Below are 17190 nucleotides of genomic sequence, written 5' to 3' on the forward strand. Positions count from 1 at the left end.
TTTGCATGGTGCACTGGGTGTTATACGCAACTAATGAATCATCGACCTTTACATCAAAAACCAGGGATGTACAGTATGGTGACTAACATAACATAATAAAAAATTATTATAAAAGAAAAAAAAATCTCCCTTTCCATGCTTCTTGCACTTGAACACCCCCACCCCAAGACTTATTCCTTACCACCACCCCAGTGCTTAAACATTTACCCGGGCCCAGTCAAGTGGCTTTCCAGGGGCTTTGACCCCGTCAGGCACGGATGACCGCTGAACGTCACCCATTCGTTCATGGAGCAGAATTGCAGACGCTGATTTCCATGCCCTCTGCCCAGGCCCCCCACTAAGGTAGCTACAGGCCAACTACCCTTCAGCCTTGGACTGCCTCCCAGACTCCATCCACCATTTCTCTGAGCTCCTTTTATCACAAAAGCACCAGGTTTGTCCTCAGAATACAAACAGGTGTGGGATGCTTCGGTGGCTCCTTCGGTTAAGTGTCTGCCTTCTGCTCACGTCATGATCTCAAGAGTCCTGGGATCAACCCTGGCATCAGGCTCTCTGCTCAGCAGGGAGTCTGCTTCTCCTTCCTTTCCCTCCATGCTCTCTCTCTCTCTCAAATAAATAAATAAAATTTAAAAAAATGCAAACGGGGTGGGGAGTGTGTGTGGTGGGTGTATGCGGTGGGAGGGGAGGGAGCTGGGATTGTTATAGTCACCTCTAAGTGACAGGTCAAGAAGAGCCGTAAACCTGGCTTTGACACCTGTGTGACCTCAGGCAAGTGGTGTAAACTTCCCTGGGCCTCAGTTTTTTCATCTGTAAAGTGGGAATAACTAGATAGATAGACATCAGATGATAGGTAGATAGAGATAATAGATGATAGATAACAGAAGATAGTTAGGTAGATAGATAATAGGTAAATAGAGATAATAGAAGTTTCACAAGGCTCAAGCAAGGTGAAGAGTATTTATAAATTGCTGAAGATTGGGAGTACCTACACGGATCTGTTTAACTCCTGCCTGGCTTCTTTAGGTGCTTCCCCAGGGGTCAGCATTTGCACAGCCCGGATGCTGAGGGACGACACATCTGGCTGTTAAGTCTCAGAAGCCAAGAAAAGCATAGCTAATGTCATAGCTTAGAGTTTCTTAATTATTCAAAAGTCTCTGACACTCTCAACACCAGTATATAATGTTGGGAATTGCCTAAAATATTTTTAAATGGTCATTTCAGCACTTTTTTCAAATCACAATGTTTTCAGTTAAAAAATTACGCCTTTGAGGGGCGCCTGGGTGGCTCAGTCTTTAGGCATCTGCCTTCGGCTCAGGGCGTGATCCCGGAGTTCTGGGATCGAGCCCCACATCAGGCTCCTCCCTTGAGAGCCTACTTCTTCCTCTCCCACTCCCCCTGCTTGTGTTCCCTCTCCCGCTGGCTGTCTCTCTCTCTGTCAAATAAATGAATAAATCTTTTTAAAAAATTACATCTTTGAAATATTTTATTACAGCTATATTATAGAGTTCATTTAAACTAAATACTTGTACAAAGACTAATCTTGAGGTTTTCCAAGTTAAGTGCGCTTACTACTTAAGGAAAAGCATGCTTTGTTGGACAAATTCAAAATCACAAGTTATATTGTGCGTCGATTAGGGATTGAATGTATTTAAAAGCGGGTTTGATACCATTTTCAAGTGTAAAGAAACTGTTTCAGGACATGGTGTATGGAATTCTCGTATTTCGCATCGTGAAAAATCAGCCGGTTCCTCGTCATACTTTCAAGTGTGGTTTGCACATGATGGGAGAAAGGTTTTAGACGACTTTTCCTTTTTTTTTTTTTTTTTTTTTTTTTTTAAGATTTCACCTATTTATTTGACAGAGAGAGAGAGAGAGAGCACAGCAGGGGGAGTGACAGAGAGAGAAACAGACTCCCCGTTGAGCACGGAGCCCGACCAGGGGCTCAATCCCAGGACCCCTGGATCATGACCTGAGCTGAAGGCAGGCGTTCTACCAACTGAGCCACCCAGGCGCCCCTCAGACCGCTTTTCCTAAGTGTGTCTGCACACATAACACAGCGCGGCTATATAAAGCCTCCATTTCCAATAAAAGCCCAGCCAAATTGGAAAGAATCAGCCCTCTCTTGTTTCATTTTAATATTGTTCAATAATTAGAGCCCAGGACATCTTGTTGTGCTTTAAAAATAATTTTGATCAGATGAATGCAAATTATGGATCTGCTGATGAGCACTGGGACGGAAATCGCCAAATGCAATATGCCACAGCGTATCGGGTGGTTACGCTTTAGAATCAGCACTTTCTCTCCTTCCCCTTCCTAACCAACCAGCCATTGTAGATAGACATAAAACAATAAATGACAGTATCTAAAAACTATTTAAGGTTGTTTAATGGCCAAAAAAACAGACATCAAGTATCTTGTGTGTCTGAGTAAGAAGCTGTCCCCCCACTGAGCCACAAAGCCTGCAGGCTGGGCTGGTAAGCTCTCCCATCCACCCAGGGAGAAGTTTTTAATTTGTTTCAATTTACTTTTGAACAGCTAATAGGGGCAGGTGGTTTCAAATGCAAAAACTACAAAAGCAAAGTGGAATGCCTGGGTCAAAAGAGTGTGCATTTATAATTTCAATAGCTGTAGCCAAATTGTTCTCCAGAGGACTTGTTCTATGGTAACACGCTCAGCAGAAAGATCTGAGTGCTGCTGTTTCTACATTTCTTTGCCAACTCGGTATACTGACAAATGCTTGATGTTTGTAGGTGGAAATCCTATGTTGGTGGGGTTTAAATATGCAATTCCCTTTTTGCAGGTGAAATTGGGCACCTTTTCAAATGTTTGAGCTGTTCAAATTTTTTCCCCCTGTGGCTTGTTGCCCCCCACCCCGAGTGTGCTCACTTTTTCCCTATTGTTGGGTTTTTTCTTATTGATTTGTAGGAGTTCTTTATATTAGAGAAATTAACTGTTTGTGATGTTAACCACAAATACTTTTCCAAGTTTGTTGCTTATCCTTTGGTTTTGTTTGTGATAGCATTTACTGTGCAGAAGTTTGAAAAAAAATTTTTTTTGGAGATAAATTTTTCAAGCTTCTATTTTATGACTTCTAGGTTTTGTGTCATCATTAGAAAGGCCTCAGTGTGAGAAAAGCGATTATTTATTGAAGTTATAAGGCACTGACATGGAGACAGACACCATCACCTACTTTAAGTAAAAGTCCCTGGTTAAGAAGAACTTGGGAGACCCTGGAATTTTTTAAGCCTTTCGTTGGTGTAAGTTGATTTACTCTAACCACTGCTCTGAATCAGAATGAAGACTGGAAGCTGGGTCAGAAAAGTCCACACAGAGTTGATGTAGAACGAGTCTGCTCACTTTTCCTTCAGGGACCCCCAGGAGGAGGGAGGCTCACACTGGGCCGATTTCTGCATGCACCCTACTCTTGACTCTGCAGGGAAAGTGGGGTGCGGCTCCAAAGAGGGAGGCAGATTTTCTGTGAGCAATGGGGGGCTGTGTTCTGAGGGAGGAGTGGGCTGTCTGCCAGGTGGGGGAAGAGCCTTAGCTATCTCCCCTTCCCACCGTATTCTCTGCCCGCCCCCTGGAGCCCTGCCTTTCCTGTCAGAATGCCTGCCCTCACTGCCCAGCACCCTTCCCTTGAGCCATATCCTGAGGGCGGGTTCCTCTCATCAGTACCGGCACTTCTAAGAAGCAGTGCTTTAGGGGGGCGCCAAGGTGACTCCCTTGGTTAAGCGTCTGCCTTAGGCTCAGGAGCCCTGGGATCAAGTCCTGAGTCAGGGTCTCTGCTCAGGCTTCAGGGTCTCTGCTCAGCAGACAGCCTGCTTCTCCCTCTCCCTCTGCCCACCGTTCCCCGGCCCCATGCTTGTGCTCTCTCTCACTCTCTTTCTCTCAAATAAATAAATGAAATCTTAAAAAGAAAAAAAGAAGCAGTGCCTTAGTTAACAGTGAGCTGGGTTTACTGAGAAGAGAAGCTCTCAGAGCTCAAGCTGCAGGGTCTGTCCTGCACGTCCCAGGCCCCAGGATGGGCCCCAGCAATGTGTTCTCATGGTCACAGGTTTTTGTAAAATTTGTCATTTTGAATGATTTCGCTAAGAGTGCTCCCTCCCAAATTGTGGGAGCTTTGAGCCCCACAACCCATGGCTGGTCTATACTTAAGCAACTGCAATGGTGGGATCTTGGGCAAGCTAGAGGGAAAGCTCTATTTGGGAGGGGAGGACCCTCCTGCCCTCTCTAAAATCACGTGGAGCCAATGAAGCCCTCTCAGCCCCAAGCTCACAGAGCACTGTGTCTTCTTCACCCCGTGCCACCAGTCCCTTGTGCCGAGCCTCGCCCACAGCACGGACGAGCCAGTGAGTCAGTGAGTGAAGAACGGCCCCAAGCTGCACTGGTCACCTTCCTAACTCAGCCCTTCTCAGAGAAGCAGTTGCAGCCCCAAGGCACTGGCTCCTCCCCATAGGCCCAGCCCAGCAGCCACTTCCTCGTGGCTGTAGTTAGAGGTGCAGGTGGGCCCTTGGTTGCAGGATGGGGAAGAAGGTGGTGTCCTTGAGTGAGAAGTGCTCAGTGTTCTCCAGGTTGGGGTGGAATGTGTATTAAAGTGTGAGTGGAAGTTTCTGAGTGGGAAGGAGGGGGGGAGCAACGTGCCATGGTCCATGTATACGCAGCTCCCGCCTCCTCCCACACTTTTGGGTGGTGTTCCCCTTCTTCCTTTTCCCTCTGTCACCCCTGCCTTTCAAACCCTTCCTAACTGGCAGGTCTTTCCAGATTATCTCCAGTCCAGACCACACCTTCCTTCGGTGTCTGCTTGGGAAGTTTGGGTGTGAGTAGCTCTGTTTGTTCATGCAGTCCTATTACTCTGTCTCCTCTGTCCTCTCCAAGGCTCTGACATCCTGCTGGGCCCTCCTTCCTGGGGGGGACAGCCTCCCTCCTCAGACTAGGAGCTCTGTTCCCCGGTAACTGTTGGCATTTACATAAAAGGTAAGAACAGAGGTGTGGGGTAGGGAGGGTCACTCTCAGACAGGGATCTGGGGGTGAGTGGAGGCCGAGGAGTCTATTACAAAGATACCAGGAAGGTGTTTGAAAAGCACATGGACTTTTCTCCCCTTTTTCTTCTTTTTTAATTAAAAAAAAAAATTGGCCCTAGGTTTGACTTTAGCTTCAAAATTCCAAATACATAAGGAGTGCTGAGTGAAACTTAAGTATCCCCTAGCCCTGTCCTCTAAACACCCCATTCCCCTTCTCGGCCACAAATACTATTACCAGCCACCACCGTGTATGAACTATGTTTATGTAGGCCTAGGCTTTCTCCTTAACGAAAAGAAAATAGTGTGCCGCCACTTTGGACGACTGGCCGTAGCTTTAAAGCTGACCACGTCCATGCCCTATGACCAGGCAATGCCTTTCCTAGGTTTCTCCCCAAAGAAACGCACATGTCTGCACACCGTGAGACTTCAAAATGCCCAAAACAGCCTCATGTATAAAAATCAAACTGTGGAAACACCCAAAATACGCATCAAATGTAGAATGGGTAAATAAGTTATGGACTATTCTAATAATGGGACATCACGCAGCAATGAGCATGAAGACGTGGTCGCTACGCGCGACACTGGGAATGCGTCTCATCAACCTGATGCTGAGTGAAAGAAGCCAGATTCAGAAAGGAGTGCAGTGTGTGATTCCGTTTACAGAAACACAGCAGCGATGAATTGGTAGTGTTGAGGTCAGGCTGGTGGTTACCTTTGAGGGAGGAGGGGGTGGGCAAGAGGGTCACAGGGAGAGAGGTATCAAGCTCTCCAGGTCCCTGCGTGGGCTCAGGACCCTGAAGGTCTTGTGCCTGTCCAGGGTCCACAGTGCATTGGAGTTGAAGACCCACAAGAAAATAAGGTTGGGGGAGACATCATGACAGAGGAAGGGCATCCCAGCTGGGAAACGTGGCGAGCCCCGCAAGGGCCGAGCAGACCGGATGACCAGCCCCACGTGGGTCTCAGCACGTTTGCCTGGGCAGGGCTGGGAGACAAATGAGATGGTGAATAAGGCAGAGGATTCGAGTCAAAACCCTTCCCATTCAGTTCAACAGGAGCCAAAGCTCCTGCCCTGGGCCAGACACAGGTCTAGGCTCTCTAGGGATCCGAGATCAAGAGACTTGGTCTCTGCTCTTGTGGAGCTCACAGTCTGGTGGGAGAAAGACGTGGCAGAGAGATGAAGAGTCAGCGTGCCACGTGCCACGTGCCAGGGAGCTATGTGCTGCGTCATAGGGGCCCAGAGAAGAAAGCATGTGATTGAGCTGGGAGATGACACAGGACAGCTGAGTCGTGAAGGGCAACCAGGAACCGCGAGGCCAGCAAAGGCGCTCTTGGCAAGGGCACAGCATGTGCAAACGCTCAGAGGTAGGGAAGATCATGGTGCCTCGGGGAGTTGCGTTTTCTCTGGAGCATAAAATCTGGGCAGCAAAGTGAAAAGAGGTGAGGAAGCTGCTGGCGTAAGGCAGGGCCCGGAACTGTGAAGAGCTTGGCTTACCTCACTGGGGAGCTTGGACAGGAATCCTCCTTTCATTCATCTCGCCCTTCCTCCCTTCCTCCTTCCCTCCCTTCCTTTCTCTCCCTCTCTCTCTCTCCCTCTCTCTCTCTTTCTCTCTCTCTCTCCACCCTTCCTCACTCCCTCCCTCTTTTGCTTCACTCTCCTTTTCCCACAATACAACCAACAAGCGCCCCTGTGGCCTGCAATAACTTTGGAATACGCAAGAACTGAGAATGGAAGCTCAGCAAAAACAAGAACTCGACATCATTTCCCCAGGGTCTATCTGTGGCTCCTGATATTACGCAGACACTCAAAAAAAATACTTGCTGATGACATGGGTGTTGGACGGCACCCTGCAGGCACAGTCTGGGCAAGACAGACAGGGGAACTGTCCCCGTTGGAGTCGCTATAATTCTCCAGGAACAGTAACCCGGCAAGGGCTATGGCTGGGAATTGGGGCAGAAACACCTAAACTTGGGGTGTGGTGGCGAATCCAGGGAAGGCTTCCTGGAGTGAGCAGTGCAGAAGCTGAGAGCTGAAGGTCTGGGCAGGAATTAGTTAGAGGCAGTGTGTTCCAGGCAGAGGGAACAGCATTTAACGAAGCCCAGAGGCCAGAGAGCCCTGGTGGGGGTGTGGGGGAGCAGGTCTTGACTTTAAGGATGAAAGGGCTCCAGCGTAGAGTTGCAGCTGGGGAGCAGAGATGAGTGCAAAGCAGAGTAGACGTCCTATCTTGAAAGCCGAGGTAAGAACATGGGGCTTTGTCTTGACAACAGTAGGGTTTATTAGGCAAGAGAGGGCTGTGGAACATTTTGTAGCAAAGAGAATGGATCAAAGGGGCAAGGAGATGGGAGGCTGGCAGACAAGAAACTGTTAACACCAGGGGACAGAGGGGATGGTGGTCCAGGTGAGGCCAGAGGTCATGCCAATGATAGGCCAAAGAAAAGGATTCCGGAAGCCCTTAAAAGGTGGACTGGTCTCAGGAAGCCCAGCTGGCTCAGCAGGTGAAACATGGCGCTCCTGACCTCAGGGTTGTGAGTTCGGGCCCCACACCGGGTGTAGAGATTACTTGAAATTAAAATCTTAAAAAAAAAAAAAAAAAGTAGGCTGGTGTTGGGGACTGAAGAGCAGAGGGGGCAAAGGACAGAGGGATCTAGCGTGACTCCAAGTTTCCAGCCAGGACACTGGACTCAACTGGGGGAAGAGGCGTCCTGACATTATGCAAACGCTATCCAAAGTTCCTGCCACTTCTTCTTCTTATTCAAATACAGTTTGCTTGTGGTTCCTTCCAGGATGACTGACAGAAATGGCAGATGGGCTGTCCCGGAGCTCTGCTGGCCCTCATCCCCCTGCCCTCTCCTTGCCAGCCTGCTCCTTCCTGTCTGAAGGGCTCGTCCCAGCTCTCATTCTTGGTCTTTGGACTTTCTTCAAGGTTCCTTCTCTTCCCTCCACTCCCTAGTTCTTAAGAAAGCAGAAAGTTTTCCTCCCTGGCCCTGAGCCCACCTGCCAGCCCAGGAGTGCCTGAGCTGTCCCCGCTGTCACCTGCCGCTTGCTCATTTCTGCATGGAAATGCCCCACCTGAGACGGGCTTAGCTGCCCCGACTCGCTTTTCTTTTCTTAAGGCTGGGGTTTTCGGCTAGCCCGTTGGCCTGCCCTTTCTTCCCTCTTTGGTGCTCTCACCTTCCAACGAAGCTGCAACTTTTTGACAGTCTTCACCCTTCAAGGGCCCCTGATTGTGTGCACTGCATGCTCCTGAGGCGTGCACGCGCACGGCGGACACAGGCATGTGCTCAGCCCGACCCTGACACACAGATACTGAGACCCAAACCCAGGTACGCGCAGGGAGACGGGCCAGACTGGAAGCTCCCCAGGGCAGACACCGGTCTGATTTGCTCACTTCACACCCCCGGGAAACGTGTGTCAAATGGAGGACTGTGGGGGGCTTGGACATGTGCTGTTGCAGACGTCCCTTCAACTGCCTGTCTAGTTGCAGGGAGTGTGGTGAGCTGAGGGTTCTAGGTCTTAGCCTCTTCCAGAAGCCCGGGGCTGGGGCTAGGGTGTGGAGAGGGGGCACCCAGGACACAGAAGGAGAGGACATGCTGGCCGTCAAGGTCATGTGAGCACCTCCTGTCGGCGTGTGCTCTAGGCACCGCCTCAGCTCTCCGGTCTTGACCTTGAGGGCCACTGGCTGAGCACAGCAGTGGTTCTAGGGCCTGGTCATTTCTGCCCAGCGCCGTCAGGGCTCCTCTGCTGGGCAATCTTTGCTCCACAGTTCCCCGGCCGGGCTGGAGGACGTCTGTCAGGTCTGCCCAGTCCCACCTCTGCCCGTTTCCATTCCCAGAAGTCACTCCACAGTGACCCTTCCCCGTGCCCACCTTTATCTCAGCGGCTGCTTCCTGGACAACCTGGCCTCCTGAACAGGTACACCCAGGTGAGAAAAAACGAGACACACACACATGCCCATGTGAGTACCTCTCACTCCAGCCTGGGCCCGGTGCCTGGCATCCACTAGGTGCTCAATAAGTTACCAGAGAATGGCTGAGTGAGGAGGAGATCCCCAAGATGTCTGAACACCTGGTGGGAGGCCAGTGACCAGATATGTTGCCCTGCTAGATGTCCCCAACCTGGGGTTCCCCAGGTGCTCTTGAAGCCGACAGTGGAGGTGAAAGGGTTCTTTCTGTGGAATCCCAGTCTTGTGGAATATGTGCTTTTAGATGAGATAAGGCCATTCGGGTTAACGAAAAGGCCCAACCTTTTGTTTTGGCAGTAATGGTATCAAGGCAGTGTGGTAACACGGGGTTATTTTGGGGTGAGCAGTAGTTCCCAGTGCAACTCCATACAAACATGTTCTTCACTGGGCACAGCGGAGGTGGAAGTGAGGAGTGGGAAGGTGGAAGGCTCTGGATGGTCATATGAGGCATCCTCACGCAAATAAATCATCCCACGTCTCCGAGGCTGAGCATTCTCACCTGTGGAAATACAATAGGCCCGAGAGTCTGGGTTTTTAAAGTCAGGTCCCAAGATATTTTCCCCTCCATTATCTCATTTGATTTTCACACTAATCTCATGGCTCCCTGGGCAGGAAGCCCTATTATTCTGATTTGCCTTTCAAAGCCAACCCAGATAAGCCCTTCTCCAATAAATGCTTCTCCCCCTGCTTCTCCCCTTCTCCCTCCCACCCCGGCCCCACCTCCAGGTTAATCATTGCATCCTGGGGGCTGGGCGGCCTCTCAGTCTGGCAAAGGCTCCTGCCTTTCCACTCAACGCGCCCCCCCCCCCGCCTTGCATCAAGGTCACTGACCCCTCATTGTCCCTTTGGTTCCCCAGGGCCTGGCACACAGTAGGGCCCAATGGCTATTGTAGGAACACCAAACTCATTTGCAGGGCAGACCACCATCTGGATCCTGTCTTCCACAGTGTCCCTATGTCCACTCAGCACTGGCTCTCTCCGGAAGCTCAACAGGTGGGCTGTGGTGCGTTCATCCCAGTTGCTCGTGACAGTACTGGCCAGGAAGGATCCAAGAGCAGAGCCCCGGGCCCCTCTGTAGAGGGTGTCACCCTCAGGAAACCAGTCCTACAAAGAGCTGGTTCCAACACCAAAGAACCTGGAAGTTACTTGCCCTTCCCTGGGCCCAATATCATCTTACAAGCGCCCAGCCCAGGGGCGGCACACGGTGGGTGCTTCCCTCATGTCCAAATGCTAGTTCCTGCCCCCTGCCTTCCCTAGCAGGGGACGGTAGGCAAAAGGGAGACTCCAAATGGGTTTCCAGTTTACACTTTTATTACCGCTCAGGGAAGGGGTCCCTCCACCACCCCCTCCCTCTAGCACCTGCAGCCACTTTGTAATTTATCCAGAATCTGTTTCCTGCTCTCAGGGTTCTGGGTGGCCTTCTCCTTGGCAAGAATTTGAGGGGTGAGGCAGCAGTTGGGGCCCTGGCCCTGTGGTGGTAAACAGCAAGGATTTGGAGCTGGGAGCTGCCCAGGCAAGTCACTGCACCTCTCTGGGCCCCGGGGTCCTCATTCTGTGAAATGGGGGTCATAACACTACCTCCTCTTGGGTTGGGAAGGGTCTTGGGTGAGGAGATATTTGCGAAGGGATGGGCAGAGTAAGTTAGAATAGTGATCATCTCTGAGCTCTGTTGCCATAGAGGGACAGTAGGAAAAGCGGGGCAGGACCCCTCCAGAGCAGCCTACGCCTGGCCCCCCAGCCTCGAGTAAGCCCAGGAGCTGCCCTGGCAGGTGAAGGGTCCCCAGGCAGCCCTGCACTCCCTGCTGCCAGGGCTGAAATGTCCTGGGTGCTTGCATAAAATTTGGGATGAGGGATCCAAGTGGTCATTGCGGCAAAGCACCGCTTTCCCTGAGCGCAGAGGCTGCAAGCCTTCGCCAGACTTTCTTGGTGATGAAATGTGCCCACACTGGGTGGGGCCCGTCAACCGCTGCCATGGCTGTACCGCCCCACCCCGCTGGAGCCAGAACAGAACAGAGTGTCTCTCTCTGGGTGTCAGCTTGACCCAGAGCCCAGGGTCCAGGTACAAGGGTGGAGAATCAGGCAGAGGGAGCAAGACAGTGGACCCTGGTTCAAGTCCTGGCTCTGTTTCTGGTAAACTGATGTGACTTTGGGTAGGTCCCTTGCCCTTGCTAAGCCTCAGTTTCAAGACAGTTCTAAAGCCCTTTTTAGCTTGAGGAGGTGTTTCCCTCCCACTTTCCCAGGAAAAGGCGGGGGCGGGGGGGGCAGATGTCTCCTGCCCTCTTGCTTTTGTCAAGAAAACTGGGTTTGGGTTCTAGTTTCTTTCTTTCTTTTCTTTCTTTCTTTCTTTCTTTCTTTCTTTCTTTCTTTCTTTCTTTCTTTCATTCATTCATGTTTTCCTAAGGACTGAGACCATTCTGCCCAACACCTATTCTTGAGGCTTAAGGGCTGAGAGAAGAAACGTCATAAGCCCCCCGCCTACCCCAAATCAGTCAGGTGACAGCAGTGCCCAGAGGGGCTCAGAGGGTGTGAGGGCGGCTCTGAGGGGTCAGACTCAGACGGGACAGAAGGAGAGCAGGGTGCGGCACACCTGAGTGAAGAAAGGGAGTCATTCTGGCTGAGGGGCAGAGTATGAGCCTGAAAGGGCAGGAAGCAAGAGCCCTGGACAGGGAGCGACCACCCTCAGACCATTCGGACTTTCACTTCTCTGCACTGGCCCCTGCCCAGCCCCGGGCCCAGCCCTGCTGTGGGGGAATCCCTGGGGGCTTGGAGTGTGGGTCCTGCGCCCCCCGCCCCCCACCATGGCTCTGTCAGCAGCTTCAGTGGCTGCTCTCAACTGGTCGCGGCACCACTGCAGGGACAGGGACGAGACGGCCCAGCTGTGCAGGCTGTGTCACCAGCTGCCACTCTCTCATCACTCTCCCTTTTGGGAGCTGTGATTTTCCTACCGCTGAGTCACCCAGGGAAGGGCAATAAAGGAGGGTGATTAAAAGTGTTTCAGTCCCCGGGATTTCCCATTTCTGTTTACGGGAATTCAAAGCAAAGCCACAGGAGTACCTGTGCCAGCTAGACAAAAGCCTCTGCGGGGCCCTGATGAGATCCCCCACCAGGGCTGGGGCTCTCTTAGAGCACAATGTCCTTCTGGGCATTTTTTGGTATATTAGAAACTGTGAAATCTTTGAGGTGAGGGTCTCACCTCAGACTGGGGCTCCCTGAGGGCAGGGCTGTGTGTAGCCCTCCATCGGGTGTTTCCCAAGGGGTATATTCAGCTCTCATTTTTGGTACCAAGCTCCCTTAGCCAAGGGTCACTGTGTACCCCTTCAGTGGGACTATTGGACCCACTGTCAGGAACAGACTAGGTGGCCTCCTGGGGCTCCTGTTAGAACAAAGGAAGACTCCAGGACATCGAGTCTCTCACTTCTCTCCCGTGTTCCTTTTTCCTCTTGTCTTTACCTTCTCCCAGTCAGACCACAAAGGGTTACAACCCTTTCTTCATCTTCTCCCACCCATCCTACATTGAATCCATTCCTACCCAGCCCTTTGGTCCCCTGTTCTAGCCTCGAACCACTCTGGTACTCATTGACCAGGGAGCAAAGGTGGCAGAATTGGACACTGCGGGTGAAACGAGTGACTAAATAGATGGTGGAAGGACTGGCCGTCTTCCCTCTTGTCTGCTCCTGCTAATGGCTGACTGAAGTCCAGCCAGGCTCACTCTGGCTCTGTCTTCAGTGGGAGCTGAGGCCAGAGAACTGGCTTGTGCTGTACCCACAGGGAGATAACAGGAATGCCTCACTTGACAACTGGCCGGGACCAGGAGAAGTGAACATCAGCTACCGGTGAGAGATTCTGCCAACATCTGTCATCCCTTACATTGCCAGTGACTCTGTGGTCACAGCCCTAGGGCAGCCCAGGGTGACTCCATGTGACCTGGCTGCCCATTCTACACATAGCTGTCCCTGGCGGCAGGGGCGACTCTTTGCAGAGCCTGTCCTTTGGACCGTGGCTGTTAAAGAACGCTGATTTTTCTCAAACTTTTCCACCAGAATGGTGCCCAAAGGGGCCAGACCACATTCTCCCCAAGGGCCTTGGCTCAAAACAACCAACTCAAAGCCCTAGTAAGATCTCAAGTCTTCTGTTTATCTAAAACCCACACATAAATTTTGCATTCTATTCCATCATAACTGTGTTTAATACAAAAATAATATTTTCCTCACATTCTTTGAGTCAAATGGATGTTGCAGGAAGATAGGGCACATTTATCTTTTGGCTTTGCTGCCAAAGCAAAATGGTGGCACAGTGGTGCCAGTGGTGGGAGCCTAGAGCAAGTGGCACAGGGCCCACGTGGCCTCAGATTTAGTCCTAGTGTGAACTTGCCAGCCAGCCTCAGCTGTGCAAGCAGGCACTCTGTGGGGGTGCCTGGGTGGCTCAGTGGGTTAAGTGTCTGCCTTCCACTCAGGTCGTGATCTCAGGGTCCTGGGATCAAGTCCCACATCGGGCTCCCTGTTCAGCAGGGATTCTGTTTCTCCCTCTCCCTCTGCCCCTCCCCACTGCTGTGCTCTTTCTCTCAAATAAATAAATCAGTAAATAAAATCTTTTAAAAAAAAAAAGGCAGCTCTCTATCCTTCCTGTCCTCCCTTACCCAGGTATTCCTACTGAACGTCAGTGGTCACTTGGCTCCTTGAGGGTGTGAACAGGGGTGGATGAAGGGTTGGGGATGTGATCCCCTGTGTAGGGCTCTGTGGCTCTTCCTTCCAGAGAGGACTTGGCTCTGTTCCCTTGGAGAGACCTGAGAGGAATCTCATTAATGGATTTAGGCAGTTCATGAATCCATGGGCAGTTGGGGATGTCCTCCATATCCGGTTCCAGAAGGCCTTGTCATGCCCACAGGCCTGGCCGCTTGACAGGTGGGTGTATGGGACACAGCAGCTCCTGGCAGGGACTGTGAGGGTGCATGCTCTTTGAGCTCAGGGAGCTGCCCCTTTCTGCTCCTCTGTGTCCGAACCAGCCCCAAGACCCAATATTTCCATCCTCCAAATGCTTCTCAAATCCATTTCACTTAATTTTTTCCCCAGTTTCATTGAGACATCACTGACATACAGCGTGGTGTAAGTTTTAGGTGGACGGGTTAACAACTGGACTTCCATATATTGTGAAGTGATTTCCACAGTAAGTTTAGTTAACAACCATCATCTCATATGGATATATAAAAAAAGAAAAAAAAAGTTTTTTCGTTGTGATGAGAATTGTCGGTATCTACTATTTTAGGAACTTTCAGACATACCACCGGACAGTATTAACTGTAGTCACTGTGCTGCATGTTACCCCCCAGGGCTTATTTCCCCCATCACTAGAAGTTTGTACCTTTCAACCGCCTTCATCCCTGACCCCCATCTCTGTTAACTACAAATCTGTTCTATTTTTCTGAGTTCTTCTCTTTCTTTCTTTCTTTCTTTCTTTCTTTCTTTCTTTCTTTCTTTCTTTCTTTCTTTCTTTCCTTTCCTCCCTCCCTCCCTTCCTTTCTTTTAAGATTTCCGCATGTGAGATTGCAGTATTTATCTTTCTGCCCAACTTATCTGACTTAGCATAATGACTTTCAGTTTCATCTATGTTGTCACAAATGGCAGAATTTCTTTTTTTATGGCTGAATAATATTCCGTAGTATCCATACAACACATTTCCTTTACCCATTCATCCGTCAGTGGACTCTTAGGGTATTTTCCGTATCTCGGCTACTGTAAATAATGCTGAGTCAACATGGGGTGCAGATATCTCATATATTCAGATGTATTCCCAGAAGTGGGCTCACTGGGTCACATGGTATTTCTATTTTTAATTTTTTGAGTTACTGTTATACTGCGAAAACAGTATGGAAACAGAGCGGCTGCACTAGTTTACAATCCTACCAGCCGCGCAGAAGGGTTCCAGGCTTTTATCTCTTGCCTTTTCAATGACAGTCCTTCCAACAGGTGTGAGGTGGAATCTCATCGTGGTTTGAATTTGCAGGCCCATTGGTGATTAGTGATGTTGAGTACCTTTTTATGGACCTGTTGGCCATTCGTATGTCTTCTTTGGAAAATGTCTATTCAGATCCTTTGCCCATTTTAATTAAAAAAATTATTTGTGGGTTTTTCTTCCTTTTTTTGCTATCGAAGTATTTACGTTCTGTATACATTTTGGATATCAGCTCTCTATCGGATATATGGTTTGCAGATATTCTTTCCTATTCTCATAGGTTGTATTTTCATTTTGTTGACATTTTCTTCAAAATAATCTTTTAATCTTATCTCAAAATCTTATCTCATTTTTTGGCTTAAAGCCCTTTAAAGACCTCTCTCCCTAGATTCTAGGCAAAGTCCAACTGGTCTGGCTATCTCTATGCTCATCTCTTCCCTCTCTCTTGATGCTAACATCCTTTTTCTTTCTTCCTTCAGAGGCTTTGCACATGCTGTTCCCTCTCAATATAGAACATTTATTCCCTCATCCCAACCTTGTGCCCCATTCTCCCCCAACCAGTCTGACTCTTAACCATACTTACTCTCACTCATCCTGCACATTTCTGTCTCCCATGCTCCAGGCCTGGGGGAAAGTTCTTCCTCAGGCTCCCAGAGCACCTCTCCTCTGCTGCTCCCTCCCCCAGCTTGTGCTTTCTCTCCGTGTGTGTCAAATAAATAAATAAAATCTTTAAAAAAAATACTGTAGTAGCTGTGGAAAATAGTATTGCTGTTCTTCCAAAAATTACAAATAGAATTACTGGAAAGAGCAATTTCATTTCTGGGTATCTACCCAAAAGAACTGAAAGCAAGATCTCCAACTGATGTTTGTACACCCATGTTCATAACGGTGTTATTTTTTTTTAAGATTATTTATTTATTTGAGAGAGGGAGAGAGAGAGGGGGAAAGAGGGCATGAGCAGGGGGAGAGGCAGAGGGAGAAGTAGACTTCCTAGTGAGCAGGGAGCCCCACGCGTGGCTCGGTCCCAGGACCCTGAGATCATGACCTGACCCGAAGGCATACACTTTCCAACTGAGCCACCAGGCGCCCTCATAACAACATTATTCACTATAGCCACAACATGGGAGCGACCCAAGAGTCCATTAATGGATGAATGGATGAGCAAAATGTGGCCTATCTTCACAATGGTATATCAGTCAGCCTTAAAAAGGAAGGAAATTATGCAAGATACTATAACATGGACGAAACTTGAGGATGCTAAGTAAAATAAACCACTCCCCAAAACAAATATGGTATGATACCAATTATACGAGGGGCTTAGAGTAGTCAAATCATAGAGACAGACGGTAGAATGATGGTTGTCAGGGGCCGGGGTGAGGAGAGAAGGGGGAATTACTGTCTAATGGGTACAGAGTTTCAGATTTACAAGGCAAAAAGAGTTAAGGCGATGCATGGCAGGGATGGTTTGCTACGATGTGAATGTATTTAACACCACTGAGTTGTATGCTTCAGAATGGTTAAGGTGGGAAATTTTATGTTATGTGTGTTTTACCACAATAAACAAAACAGTGGGAAAAAACATAAAGAGATTCCCTCTCCACTTGCATGGTAGATTGTATTTTCCAAAAATGGTCACAGCCCTATTGCTTCCCCACATGCTCTTCCACAAGACATGGCGCCTACTTCCTCATCCCATGGAAACTGGGTGGGAGCTCGTGACTGCTTGGATGGACAGAAGGCAGGGCGAGTGCCCCGCGTGGCTTCCCAGGCTAGGTCGTACAGGGCAGTGCAGCTTCTGTCCCCTCTCAGGGCTCACCCTTGCCCAGCAGCCAGTATGTCGTGAGCAAGCCTAGGACACAGGAGGGTGCGCTAGGTCTCAGCCAATGGCCCATTCCAGACACAAGCGAGCCAGCGACTGTCGATGACCTACCCAGCCTTCAAACGGCCCTCACTGATGCGGGGTAGAGCAGAGTTGTCCCCCCCACCCTCTAATCCCCAGCACCTGCCTGACTTGCAGCTTTGTGAGCAAAATAAATGTGACCATTTTAAGCTGCTAAATTATTAGATTTTGTTTATTTATTTGAGAGAGAGACATAGAGAACACAGCAGGGAGGAGGGGCAGAGGGAGAGGGAGAAGAAGAACCCCCGACCCCCCGCTGAGCAGGGAGCCTGATATAGGGCTCTATCCCAGGAGCCTGGGATCCCAGGAGCTTAACCGACTAAGCCACCCAGGTGCCCCTAAGCTGCTATTTTTGGTATTG

The sequence above is a fragment of the Ailuropoda melanoleuca genome, chromosome 5, assembly GCF_002007445.2.
Source record: "Ailuropoda melanoleuca isolate Jingjing chromosome 5, ASM200744v2, whole genome shotgun sequence".
NCBI classification, from domain to species: domain Eukaryota; kingdom Metazoa; phylum Chordata; class Mammalia; order Carnivora; family Ursidae; genus Ailuropoda; species Ailuropoda melanoleuca.